At 31.8% G+C, this 12,597-nt stretch overlaps 1 pseudogene across 1 annotated transcript; it reads right to left on the bottom strand.

Moving 5' to 3' along the window:
* Positions 1-9,860: 9,860 nt before the first annotated feature.
* LOC306666819 (S-formylglutathione hydrolase-like) lies at positions 9,861-10,689 on the bottom strand (annotated as a pseudogene). The gene has a single exon. The product of its transcript is annotated as an S-formylglutathione hydrolase-like (transcript).
* Positions 10,690-12,597: the final 1,908 nt, after the last annotated feature.

The following is a 12,597-nucleotide window of genomic DNA, read 5'->3' as shown; positions in this document are numbered from 1 at the left end:
AAAAAAAAAACTGTGTAATTAACTCAGTTTTCTTATGATCTGACCTGATTCAGAGATCAGCTTAAGATCACTAATGAATACTTTTTTTTCTTTAAAAATTAGAATATTAATTTTTTGAAATGTTATTAGGAACCCACCATCCAAAAATTTTCAAAGAAGTTGGGATGGTACTGCATAACACATTCTTCTCTTGAGATAGACAGTTACATTAGCATTTTGAAGTATCTAAGAATTTGTCCTCTCCTAATGTTTTCTAAAGTTACTTGACCTTGGAAAACCTTTTTTTTTCTTTTAATAAAATACATATTAATATACTCCAGAATTACTATCCTGTGAAATTTAATTTAAGAAATACTGATGAAAGGAAGCATGGATTGCATAGATAGCCTTCTGGAATCTTCCTAGAATATCTGTTTTGATATTTTTGGTCTGAGTACAGTGTCAGAGAACTCACAGACATATTTGTCAAGAATCTGAGTGTGAATTCTCTATTTCCAATTAAGAAGAAGATATAAAATTCAACATTATAATAAATTTGGAATGTAAAATTAATAAGTCTTTTAGGGATATCCAATAGTAAGAAGAAGATATATGTCAGAATAAAGATGCACAGAAGTGGTCTGAGAGAATTCTGGAATACTGTAGGCAAGATTTTTCTCAGGAGATAGTCTCACACTGCACAAAGAATTGAAGCCCCTACCTATAGCATGAGTGGCCTGAGAAAAGTATAACAGGGTTACTCTGATTTGATCACTATACATTGCATAGTTGTATCAAAATATCACACTGTAACTCATAAATAAACACAATTATTATGTGTTAATCAGACATTTTAAGCTTATTCTGATAATAGTAAAAATTTCAATAGTAAATTCATAAAAATTAGTATTGACCAGTGTAATCCCCAACATGACTTAGGTATAAAATTTACATTTATATAACCAAGTTACTCTGAAATATAGACTTGTTGGCTATTAATGATTTAAGTGTTGGGAGAACATCTACCAAAAATAATAACTTTGATCTCAGAATTTGCCTACATAGCAATAAAACAATATTCTCAACATAAAGGAAAATAAAGGTCTTAACTTTTCATGACCTCCTTTAATTCCTTATCTAAACCTATAAGAAAATGGTTTAGAATCTTGCATATCACAGGTTTCCAGCTTAACACAGAATCAAATTTTCTCTGCCAGGGTTGACTAGAATCAGATTCAATCTTGATCCTGAAATCCATCTTTCCTTTATACAAATCTATGTATAAACTTCAAAGTTAATTTTTCAGTGGACTGGTTATGAAAAATTATGAGGCTGGACAAATTTTGAGGAAAATAATAAAGTAATATTTTTCTGGAAATTAGAAATTATACTGCATAGTCCCTTGTTCTCAGTAAATCAACACTGAAAACTAATAAGGACTTAAATATTTGGCCTCCCAAAATAAATTGTCAAATGGATGAAATTTGTGGATAATTTGTTTCATATTATAAAAGGAAAGAGGACACATAAATATTTTATGACTTTCATCCTAAAATATTAAATTCTAAATGTAAACATGTCTAAATATTTAACAAAATTTTCTGTCAGAATAATAGTTTGGGATGTGATAACCCATAGGGGTCAGTATGAACTTAGATTTGAAAGGGTCTACGTCCTGATTAAAGACAACTTTTGTAAAGGAATTCAGACTTCGATATTTTTGAAAGAAAAGTCAGAAACTAAGGTATTATGTCAAAGTTAAAAACCTCTTCTAATTACCTTAATGTTAAAATAGCAAGTTCTTTCCATACACATTCTTTTCTTTTACCAAAGTCTAAGCTAGTAATTCCCATGACAACCAGGGAGATTGATACTGGTGAAGTAAATGTTATAAAAATATATTTATTTAGGAAAGAACATACATAAGTTCAGGAAAAACTATATATTCACCATGTAAATAACAAAGTGGTAGAGAATTCAAACATGTTTCTGATATTTAATATGCAATCTTAAAAGCATTGAGAAGGGAGTGACTACTTGAAGAATGCTATTGGCATTTCTAAAACACTTTGCATCTCAGGGGAAGTTAGCTAAAATAAGATTTATTGACCTCACATAGGAATTGACAAAACATAATGGAATTATATTGAAGAGCTTCCATTAAAATAAAACATAATTCACCAAAAATGTTATTATGTTACAGAAAGGAACTTAACTACTTCTATTTTTGTGTTCATTAGATTTTAAATCCTTATTAAATGTTATTAAGGCAGTGTCTAAATTAGCACTTTCCATTAGAAATTAAATGAGAGCCATGTTTGTAATTAAAAATTTTCTAGTAGCCACATTAAGAAAGAAAAGGAACAGGTAAATTAATTTTAATAGTATGTCTAGTTTAGTCCAATTTGGCCAAAATATTATCATTTCAACATAACATTAATATAAAAATTATTAATAGGATGTGTTTATATAATTTTTTACTAAGTGTTTCAAATCCAGTTGATATTATACTCTTAACAGTACATCTCAATTTGGACCAACCACCTTGCAATTTCTCAGTAATCTTCACATTGGATAACACAGGTCTAAGTGCTGAAGGAGAAAAATGAGGCAATAATCCAGATGATATACAAGCAAATACTTTTCGTTGTCTAAGTTATTAGGTAGTTTGGTTTTAAGCCTTTGCATTAGCTTCAGATACTGAATCTACTTCATCTTAACTGACTTTTTTGTATGAAAGTCAAATATTAGATATTTATAAGGATAAATATATTCTTACAATTATTCAGGCTGTCATAGTGTTATTTTAATTTGTATGAAATTTGCCAAATTTGATTTTATTTTCAAGTAATCCAAATATCTTATAATGCTAATTTAACCAAATCATTCCAGTCTTTGTAAAACTCATCTGAATTGCTATGGCCTTAGCTTCCTTCCCACCAGAATTAAATGTACAACAGAAGAATCCTCCCCAGAGGCCCTAACATTGTAAACAACCTGATCTTAAGGGACATAGACAGTTATTGTTTATTCTCACCCAGTTCTCTACACCTCATTTCACTGCTGTGTTTTCCATTATCTTATATAACACTTCTGCAAATTCATACAGAAAGCTCTTTATACTGAGTGATCAAGACCCTTGGGTACAATTTTCTCACAGTTTTACCTTTAGGTCTAAAACATCAAAGATTTGCTTTAACTTCAAAATCAAAAGTATAGATAATCTTCCAGATTTTTCCAACACAATAAGTAACTCATAAGGGCTTATATTCTCCTGGTATTCACTAACATCTTTGTATCCCATAACCCACTCTGAATTACCTGCAAAAAATGCTAGGCTTAGTTATTTGATAGCATCCATCTGAGTCATTTGTTCTATTATTTTACCTAATCTTTCATTCACAGTCCTGATATAGCTGGGACTGGCTTTCACTAGTTTCACTATTATTGCTTATGGATTTGCCCCTCTTCTCCAGAAATAGCCCTACCTTCTTTAATAAAGATTTAGTTTCAGATGAAGCTCATGTATGAACCAACCAAATACCATCTTTCATTATCATCCCCTAAAGGGAATTTCCTTCCTAATTTGACCTGACTTATATTTTGTAGCAAAATCTAATCTTTCTGAAAATCATCCAGTTTTTTAAATCCTCTCAGGTTGTAGAGCTGAGAGCAAAGTTCTCTCCACCTAGTTTCTTGGCATGGAGGGAGCATTCCCAACACCATTAATACAAATCCTATGCATATTTCCACTTCCCATCAATTCTCATCCAGCAGTGTAGATGCCATGGAAGGGCACTCCATGGTTCAATTCTATCCAGGCAGAGCTGAACACTGTACCACAGTTCAGCAATTATAAATGGTGGTATTTCATAAAACAGAAAAAACATGAGTGTTAGTTAATGATATGTGGGAATTATCCTTTAGGAAGCAACTTTCACACAGAAATGAAGTCCGGAAGGTGAACTTTTCCCCATGAACTTATATACAGAATTTGATTGTCAATAGAAGTAAATGAATATTTTAGAGATATAACTTAAATCGGGAATGAGGCTGCCATTACTTCATTTTTAACTCTACTTCAGATTAACTGTAATCTTAGGTAAATTCTATTTTCTGTGCTTCTAATTCCTCAATTTTAAAATGGAAAACATAACAATATCTTCTTCAGTGTAGCTGTGAAGGATAATTGAAAACAAGTAAAGTGCATAGGATAATGTCTGACCCACAATAAATGATCAATGAGTATTGACTACTACTATTCCTGCATACCAGGGACTTTATTTATTTGATCTCCCTGTTCTTAGATTCCCACTGATTTTAATCTTTTAAACTCTATGTCCAGCTCTTGGCCAATATTTCCAGTTTTCTGAAAGTGAAATAGGATGGGGGCTTCAGGTCCCTTTAAGTAAGACCGCTCAAGCCCTTATCTTGTTCGTATTAACTTATCGATTCCCAGGCATTGTATGTTAAGAGATTGTTTTTTTCTTTTTCTTTTGAAAATCTTATCAAGAACCCCATCTCAAGAGGAGGTGAGAATAGAAATATGTAGATCCAAACCTAACTTGGACTGAGGGCATTTCTGAGACAGCTAATTGAAGCATGGTAATTTTGAGAGAAAGAAAAGGGGTTATTTTCCCAAAAACATCTTTTTTTTTCCACAGTGAAGAAAACCTGCCCTAGAAACAACATTACCTCCCCCTGGCCATCATACTCTTCTTCAGTCTCACTGTCAGAATTATGCTATGTGTTATTGCTTAAATCATCTCCTAGGAAAGGAGACCATGATAGGTTTTCTCATTAGTACTCTCACATATTCTTCTGAAGGACATAGCCTGGGATCATACCTAAGCCAAACTCCTGGTCTGTACTGAGCTACCTCTGGTTTAGAAGCTCCTCCTTCCTCACATTTTACAATTTAGCTTATTGCTTACTTCTCAATAATAAAATGTAATTTTATTTAAATTACACAAATCAAAAATACTGAAAAATAGAAAATATGAATTTTTAATCACAATAAATACATACTTAAATCAATAGGATTTAATAAAATTGTCATAAAACAGTTACTCATTTTCTTTTCTAGGAGATCTTTTGAGAATGCCAAAGCTTACTTGCTCTAATTCTTCATTTTCCTCAAAAATTGTTGCTAACCATGGGGGTCAAATTAATAGTCAAGGTGACTATAGGTCTTAACTAGTTTATAATTTTTAACTTTAAGAAGTTACTTTCTCCACTGGCAAAAGGGTTGGCAAAGTTAAATATTTTGAAAAGTATTCTTTGAAATTAGTGCTAAATATAATGTAACATTTCAAAAGGAGTCATGCCAAAGATGTTCAGTAATTGTGAAGAGTTCTCTTGCATAAATTGAAATCAGAAAATACATACTAACCCGGTTAAAAAAGACATTTTCTTCCCAAACCTTTCAATACAATATGATAGGAAACAAATATGCAAATTTCCCATCACTAGAATTAATCAAATTTATAATATGATTAAAGGTGTCCCAATTAATAAAAATTGTCAGTGATGTCAATTGTGCCTCCTTAAATAAGTTGTCATTGTATAGGGCCCTTCTTGAGTAGTCTTCCTGGCAGCCTCACTCTGAAGAGAGGAATTATGGAGATGATAGATAACCTGCAATGCCTAACACTTAGCATTTCAAGCTGACAGCCCACAAAGAGTTTAGAAAAAACAGCAAATTAAATATTTTGTGAGACACTGCATTTTCTCTTCTTTACAGGCTTAACAGTACCCATCGTGGTGTTACTGCTTCAAACATTTAAGTTAATCTGAAGTCATTTTCATTTTCTGTCCCTGGCTTAAAAATGAAATTGAATGTGTCATGTAGCTCATTGATCTATATCTCCAGTCTCTTTTTTTCATTTCTTCATTTTTCAATCATTTATTCTTTCCAGGAATATTTTCAATATCTTTTTTCTTTTTTCCCTTATTTTGCAGTTCTGGGGATTGAACCCAGAATCTCATGTATACTAGGCAAGCACTCTACCCTCAGCTACAAATGCAGCCCTACTTTTTTAAAATATGAATCCACATTTCTTTTCATAATTCTATTTTAATAATGAGGACATTTCAAACAATAGATTTTTTTCTCTTAATAGCATTCTATTTTCTGTTGATATTGATATTAAAGTACTTACTGTTTTTCAAAAAACTGATTTCCTTGAGTTGATCACTACTGAATATGAATCAAAACATAACATACTTTGTAAATATGTACAAATACTATGTCAATCAAAATAATTTAAAACTGATTTGTTTTTACCTTTTTGATAAATATTATATTATAATCTTGACAGATATTTCTTATTTTTATTATAATTTTTAATACTTTAATTGTACATTTCCATACATGCATATATTGTGCTTTGATCATATCCACCCTCCCTTCGTTCATCCTCTTCCTAACTGTCCCCCCCTCTACTAGAGTCTCTCTGCTCTACTTCTTAGTCCCTATCAGTTTCTCATGGTTTCTATTCTAATTTCAGGTCTTTTTTTTCTGTTTCCATATATGAGAGAAAATATGCTATACTTATCTTTCTGTCTGGCTTATTTTGCTTAATGTGATTTCTTCCAGTTCCATAAATTTTCCTGAAAATAGCAGAATTTCATTCTTCTTTTTGGCTAAATAATAATTGTATACTCATACCATATTTTCTTTATTTACTCATCTGTTGATGGACACCTAGGCTGATTCCATATCTTGGATATTGTGAATAGTGTCACAGTAAACATGGGTGTGTATGTATCTCTTTTGTATGAAGACTTCATTTCCTTTTGATATATATCCCAAAGCAGGATAGCTAGATCATATGATAGTTCTATTTTTAATTTTTTTAAGGAATCTCCAAATTGATTTCCTTAGTGGCAGTACTAATTAACAATCCTACCGACAGCATATGTGTTTCTTTTTCTCCTCAATCTCACCTACATTTGCTATTATTATTATTATTGATAATAGCCTTTCTAGCTGGAGTGAGATTGCATCTCATGTAGTTTTGATTCCCATATCCTTGATAGTTAACAATATTGAGTATTTTTCATACATTTTTGACGACTTATATTTCTTTGAAGAAGTATCTATTCATATCATTTGTCCATTTATTGATTGGATTATTTGTTGTTAGATTGTTTTTGAGTTTTTTTAATATATTCTGGTTATTAATCCTCTATCAGATGAATAGCTGGTAAATATTTTCTCCCATTCTTCGCTCTGTTAATTGTTTCTTTTGCTGTATAGATTTTTAAAATGGGTTATAATCACATTTGTCAGTTCTTGCTTTTGTTTGCTGATCTATGGGAGTTATATCCAGGAAATCATTACCTGTGCCTAACCCTTGTGTTTACTAGGTTTTCCACTAGTAGTTTCAGTTTCAGATCTTACATTAAGGTTTTTGGTTCATTTTGAGTTGATTTTTGTATAAGGTGAGAGTTTCAATCTTCTACTTGTGATTATCTAGTTTTCCTAGCATTATTTGTTAAAGAGGCTATCTACCAATGTTTGTTTTTGGCACATTTATAGATAATCAGTTGACTGAAGATGAAAAACTTGATTTCTGGGTTTTCTTTTCTCTTCCATTGGTCTATATGTCTGCACTCTTTTCCCCGAATATCATGCTGTTTTTGTTACTATGGCTCGGTAGTGTGTTTTGAAGTCAGATATTGTGATGCTTTCAGCATTGGTCTTTTTGCTCAGGATTGCATTGGCTTGTCAGGATTTTTTGTGGTTCCATAGTTCCATATGAATTTTAGGACTTTTTTTTTTTTTTTTTTTTTACTTCTATGAAGAAAGTCATTGGTGTTTTGATGGGGATTGCCATGATTTGGGTAGTATGACCATTTTTTTAAATTTTATTTTTCTAGTTGTAGGTGGACACAGTATCTTTATTTATTCATTTGTTGTTGTTGTTGTTGTAGTTATGAGGTGCTGAGGATCAAACCCAGTGCCTCACATGTAAGGTGCAAGAGCGCTACCCGGAGCCATAACCCCAACCCAGTATGGCCATTTTAATATTAATAATTCTCCCAGTCCATGAACATGTGAGGTCTTATCACCTTCTAGTGTTTTCTTCAATTTCTTTCTTCAATGTTTTGTAATTTTCACTGTAGAATTATTCCTAGGTGTTTTATTTTTGTGGCTATAGTGAGTGGGATTGCTTCCACAATTTCTTTCTCATTGAGCTCATTATTGGTATTTAGAAAAACTCATGATTTTTGTATGTTGATTTTGTATCTTTCTACTTTCCTGAATTTATCAGTTCTAAAAATCTTTTTTTTTGGGGGGGGGGAGATGAGCCTTTCAGATTTCTATTTATAGAATCATATCCTCTGCCAAGAGGGATCATTTGACCTCCTCCTGTCCTATTTGTATGTCTTTTAGTTCTTTCTCTTGCCTGATTACTCTGGCTAGAATTCCTAGTACTGTATTGAATAAGAGAGGTAAGAGTAGCATCCTTATCTCTTTCCCAATTTTGATTTTGGAGAAAATGCTTTCACTTTTTCCCATTCAGTATGATATTGGCTATGGGTTTGTTGTATAGAGGGTTTATTATGTTGAAGTATAATCCTTTGCTTAATTTATTCGGAACTTTTATCACAAAGAGGTATTGAATCTTATTAGACTTTTTCTACATCTGTTGAAATGCTCATGTGATTTTTATCCTTTTATGTGCTGTATTACATTTATCATTTTGTGTATATTGACCTATCCTGAAATAAAACCAACTTGATTATAATATATGATCTTTCTAAAGTGCGTTAAATTTTTTTCAAGTATTTTTTGAGGAATTTGGCATTTCTGTTTATCAGGGATATTGGCTTATAGTTGTCTTTTTTCAGTTGTGTCCTTGTAGGTTTTGGTAGCAGGGTTATTCTGACTTTGTTGAATGAGTTTGGAAGGGCTCTACTTTTTCTATTTTATGGAATAGCTTAAGTAGTATTGTTATTAGTTCTTCTTTAAAATTCTGGTAAAATTCAGCAGTGAATTCATCTGGTCCTGGGTTTTTCTTTTTTGGGAGACTTTTTATTTTACTACAATTTCATTTTTTGTTTTGGATGTATTTAGATTTTTAATATTCTCTTGTTTAAGTTTTGATAGATCATATGTGTCCAGAAATTTTTCTATTTATTATATATTTTCCAATTTATTAGCATATTAGAATATTTTAGAATTAGAGTATTAGAATGTTTTTCAAAATATTTCACAATGATCCTTTGAATTTCTGTGGTAATTCATCTGTTATAATGTCTCCATTTTCACCTCTAATTTTATTTATTTAGGTATTTCTCTTTCTTTTGATTAGTTTAGCTAAAAACTTGTCAATTTTGTTTATCTTTTCCAAAACACACCAACTCTTAGTTTCATTGAACCTTTGTATTGTTCTGTTAGTTTTTTTTTTTTTTTTTTTTTTTCTGATTCTTATTATTTCTTTTCTGTTACTGATTTGGGTTCTGTTTTGTTTTTGGTTTTCTAAGATCTTGACCTTTTCATTAGGTTATTTGTTTGAGAACTCTTTATTTTTTGGTGAAAGCACTCATTACTATAAACTTCCCTCATACTGCTTTTGCTGTATCCCACAAATTCTGGTATGTTTTGTTTCCCATTGAACCCAGGGTCACACACATGCTAGCAAGTGCTCTACCAACTATATCCCCAACCTTGTACTGGTATTTCTTAAATTCAATGGAATAAAGACTTTTCTAATATTCTTTTTTTATTTTATATATTTATTCAGGTGATTCAACTGTAGAATGATGTTCTTTTAGCACTATGAAATCAAATGTTTTGAAATATTTTCCCTCAGCAATTCTATTTATTATAGTTTTTATGATCTTGAAGAGATTCTCTTATCAGAACTATTTCATGCATTCAAGTATTTTGCATGATATCTGATGCGATCAGTAATAAAGATCACAATGAAGTAGTAGCTGTGATTATAACTCTCCTGTAATCTAAAAACAATAGGGATTTTCTTTTCTGTACAGTCAACTATGAAATTATCAGGGAGTAACTGTCCATCTAGAAGAAACTGGTCATCTTTCCCTTGATCAATTAGTTATGTCCAGCTGAGAATCTGGATAGGACTTCACATGATGGGTCTCATCATGCCTTCCATTTATTTTGATCTGTTCCCAAATATCTGCTAAAGGCTTTGTTGCCCCAAGGACAGAGCACTGGGCTGCAAACTGGAGCAAATACTGACACAGATTTATATTTTCCAGGACTTTTCAAATCACAGATCAGAACTCCATGACCTCCCATAGTGTAGTCAAAAAGCAGACATCCTTTGGGGTTCCACTGGAAAATAGACATTTATGAGTTGGGAAGCTCTTCTGTTATGTAAAAGTACATTCTGTAGTTAGCCTTCCAAGTATCTGCAGTGGGAGTCACAAAAAAACTAGCACAGATGACAAGTCCCAGCAGAAGACATAAATATTGCAGCCATGAGGGCTGGTATCTGGAGCAATGATAAGACTGTGTTTGAGGTAGCTTGTTGATAACCAGATTTTGATGTAAAATTCTGTTCTATGCAAGTTAAACTAGACAACCAATACAGTGCAGGGTACTTTCCATTTTCTACCTTTGGTGATACGTAGATAGCAAATTTCATTTTGCTCAACACTGTCATGTTCAAATACTTTCTGAAATTCCCCAAAAAACTTGTTGCTGGAAATTTGTTTCAATGCCATTAGTCTCTTGTCCAATTGCTACTTGCTTTTTCTTTGTCTTCAGCAAATGGCAGATGATCCTATGGCAGTCTCAGGGGTGACTGGCAAGCTCGAATAACTAGAAAAGCTCTTATAACCGGAAAAATGCTGTAAAATCTCTTATCAATTTGCAGCCAACTGTATGATTGATTTCTTAAATGCTACATTGACATAAGGAAAAAAACAAATCATCTATTTGGAGGAATATAAAATCATAAATCTGTTATTTTAGATTTATACTTTCTATATTCCTTATTTTTTGTTTGCTAGAAAAATCTTGTTACAAGAGAGACTGTTGAATCTCTTACCTTAACAATTTTAAAACCACATTCTTCTTGCATTTCTTGTAGTATTTGCTTTGTCTTTAGTTGACATTTCCTTGATATATCAAGTGAATATTTAGATTAAATTTCTTAATTATAAATTTTATTACACTGCTTCCTTATTTTTCTAAATGTAGAATAATGTTATTACACAGCTCCTCCAATATTTATATTACTATTCCCGATTTCTCTTTATCTGCTTTAAATGATATAATCTGGCCTTCCAATGTTTTAAATAAATAATCAACATCCTGTCAGACTTTCCCCATCTTTCTGCACTGGTTTTGATATTTGTCATTCATAAGGTATAAGAGCATATAATTTACATTCCCTTCTGATCCCCTCATCACTCCTTTAGTAGTAGTGCTATACTAAAGTATAGTCAATGTTCACCACCAGTATTTTGCTATAGTTTTTTGAGCCATGTTTTGGTTAGATGAGATTTTTTTCTATAAGAATCCTCAAGAAATGATTCATGACTCTTGAGAATAAGTTTTCTTAACTTTTCTTTTTTCTTTCTTTCTTTTTTTTTTTTTTGTGCTAGGGATTAAACCCAGGGGTGCCTGACCACTGAGCCACATCCCTAGTCCTTTTTTTTTATATGTTGAGACAGGGTCTTGCTATGTCACTAAATGCCTCACTAAGTTGCTGAGGTTGAAGCTAGTTTTGAACTCGTGATCCTCCTACCTCAGTCTCACAAGTCACAGGTCTGCGCCACCATGCCCAGCCAGTGTCCTTAACTTCTTGCTTATTTAATTTTTTTTTTCAAATTTTTACATTTGAACACTATTTTGACTGGAAATAGCATTATTAGATCACCTTCTCTTTTCTTCTGGGTTTTTAATATGTTTCCCAATCTTTTAAAAAATGTAGTATGCTTTTGCGGAAGAGTCGAGATCAGTCTGATTTTCTTCCCCTTATAATTAATCTATTTTTTTAAACCTGCCCAAGAGTTAATTAATTTAATTAATTCCAAATCAGTAACCTTACTAGTATGTATCTTGGTATTGAAGATTCTGAGTCACCCTGGAACATGGTGAACCCTTATGTGGGTAGATTCAAGTTTTATTTTTTGTCATCTTACATTATATTTTTATTTTCTTTTTAGTCATTATTTTTTATAAACATTCAATTATTTATGTGACTCTCTTCTGCCTACCTTTTGTACATGTTATTGTCTATCTAATTCTTTTAAGCATTTCGTTTTGCTGAGTTTTCTTCCATTTAGCACCTGACCCCTGGTATTTCATATTTTCTTTTTTTCCTATTATTTCCTCATCTCATCACTAAGATTTTATACCTATATTTGTTTTGTACTATTGTTTCATGGAAGCTAATTTGTTTAATTAAGATTGTGGTTAACTATTTTTATTAGTTCTGTGTCATTATTTTTCATATAGATTCTGTACTCCTTAATACTTTAAGTAGTAATTTTCCACCCACCTCCAGAACTTGAAAATTGAAGACAATTCATGTGGAGAAATGAATGCCAGGACCATTTTCCACCTATCTGAAACTTTCCTTTTGACCTAGGATTTTTTGGGGGGAGTGAGGAGCTGGGGTGTCT

This window comes from Sciurus vulgaris, assembly GCF_902686455.1.
Source record: "Sciurus vulgaris genome assembly, chromosome: 7".
Classification (NCBI taxonomy): Eukaryota; Metazoa; Chordata; class Mammalia; order Rodentia; family Sciuridae; genus Sciurus; species Sciurus vulgaris.
Note: the sequence above shows the minus strand (reverse complement) of the source record. Positions and strands in the feature narration are given on the sequence as shown.